This window comes from Rutilus rutilus, assembly GCF_951802725.1.
Source record: "Rutilus rutilus genome assembly, chromosome: 21".
In the NCBI taxonomy this organism is placed as follows: Eukaryota; Metazoa; Chordata; class Actinopteri; order Cypriniformes; family Leuciscidae; genus Rutilus; species Rutilus rutilus.
In genome coordinates, this window is record NC_140226.1 from 27,471,093 (window position 1) to 27,473,524 (window position 2,432).

Genomic DNA, 2,432 nt, shown 5'->3' on the forward strand with positions numbered 1-2,432 from the left:
GACATGAATAAAAAAGATCAAGATAATAATTTAGATGTTTTTATTATATTTTTTTTCTGCGGCACACTGAATGTCCACATGGTGGCATTGTTGTCTACCTTATTTTTCACACTAGAAAAGCTACAGTGATCATATGAAAATATGCAAGTGAGAAAAAAAATCGTATGAATGAAATTATATAAACCATTGGTTCATAAGGGAAAGGCTACATAAATGTGAAAATATAATAGAATAGCAAGTGAGGCTAATGGAAATATATAACTGCAGGTTACAACTATTAGCTTACTGAAAGAACATCTTAGCAAGTTTAAATGCAGGGTAGGCAATTTGTTCCAGAAACCTTTTTTCTCATGCTGGTAGAAAGTCTCGCATCCTGATAGCAATCACTAAGTTAAGTGTGGTTTAAATGTAATTATATCTATATATCATCTGTGGAAGGCGTAGGACATAAAACGTTCGTCCACTTCGTATTGAATGCAATGATAAGACTTCCTACCTGCCTGTCAAGGTATGTATTTTAATAGTTCTGCGCAGAGATCACACAACATCAGCAGCTTGCATAGTTTGACAGACACAGTCACCGAGCACCGCAACCGAAACAGCAGCCATCTTTTACGGTTCCTCCTGAACCAAAACAACGAGCGTATGCTACTTTCACGCCACAATTACAATTTGGAAGAGATGGAAACCCGTGACCCGTTCGTGACTCGTTTTCAATGGCACTATCAATGCTGAATTGAATCGGCAGCAGTCAGGTGATACAGGTCAGTGCTCTTTGAGTTGTTTATGTTCATTATTATTGTAATGTTATGTGCTTTGAGACATAAGGTAGTTAAACGCCATCTCTCGTGACGCTTTTGCACCCTGTTGTGTGTTCATGTGTTTTAAAGGAGGCTCTGAAGGGAGGGTGAGATCTTATTTCAAAGCTAGCTTGCTATCGCTAGCCTCTCTGAAAATGGCCTACATCATTGAGGTAGGTGCGTATGTCAAATAATGAAATGTTAAATGAGACTCACCAAATTGATTCCCGTTCCTTTTTGGAACAGAAAAGTAGGCTATTACATAAGCAATGATGAATCAAAGGAGTTAATTTTACAAATCAAATGATAACTAGACTTTGGGGTGCTAATTGCGTCTAACTAAATGAATATCTTCTTACAAACTATGAATAGCCTACAACAAAATGGCGTAAATTTCAGTAACAAAACAAGACTGACATGGAAGGTTTAACAGGTCAGAACCTTATCATATAACCAGATCAAATCCAATACAGTAAAATAAAATAAAGAAATAAAACATTTAGGGCGTTGCATTTCATACTGCATTTCTGAATAAAACAAAACGGTGTGTGTGTGTGTGTGTGTACACGTTTTTTCTCTACCACTGGGTGGCGCCACGATCTTCCAAATAAACCTCCATGACATCTTGCAATCCAGTTGTTTCTGTTTTAAGCATCCATGCAGATGGAAACCAATTGTGTAATTTTGTCCAGAACATTCCGATAGATGAACAAGATTAATCTTAGCTAAATATGTGCAAACAAACAGAGTATTACAAACAAATATGTCATTTTATATCTTCAAATGAAAGGGTAGGCCTACGTTTCACAGAGCTGTATTTAGCCATGCGTGCATATGAAAAGTCAGAGCAAACTTTTACTGCAAAACCAAAACCATTTGTCTTAACAAAGAAATGTTGAGAACACATAAACACCACCTGCACACTGACCAGAGCCACCAATCAAACTTCCACCACATACTGAGGTTTGTTGCGATGATGAGAAACTTCTCGTAGGTGTGTTGACTGTTGCTGCGGTTCTGTGCAGATTCTGGGCTGTATAGGTAAAGAACTGACTGATGTATTTCAAAGTGTGCACCAGGGGATTTTGGGAGAGACAAACGAGAACAGTGTGAGGTGGTTTCGTGCACATTCTCTCTCCCTTTTCCACCCACTTGGAAGAGATGCAGAGAGAATATGGCCAACATAATCTCTGTCGAGAGAACATTGCAGTTTTTCTTAGACAACATATGGAAGCAGTCAGAGATCATAGGGGATCAGTTTTGTCTTATAGAAGGATACACAAAGGAATCAGCAATGTCTGCAATGCAAACTTCAGGTAAAGTGTGTTTGGAGGAAATTCCACCATGGACATTTGTAACAGATTTGATAGGTTTGTTCATTAATCAGTGGTAAGCCCACAAATCATAATCTCCATCGCATCGGCCTGATGTCCCTCTGGGCATGTTAAAAAAAGACATCAATACAAGAGAGATGTTTACTGGCGTCAGATTGAGTGGTCCTGTAATTTTGTGGAAAGTTGTGGAATCACGCTTGAAGTGTATGGAGGAAGAGCTGCTTTAAATATATAAAACTTGAAACAGATCCACTTAACAGATGTTTGATGAATCTCCTGACTGGCTGAATCTCACAAA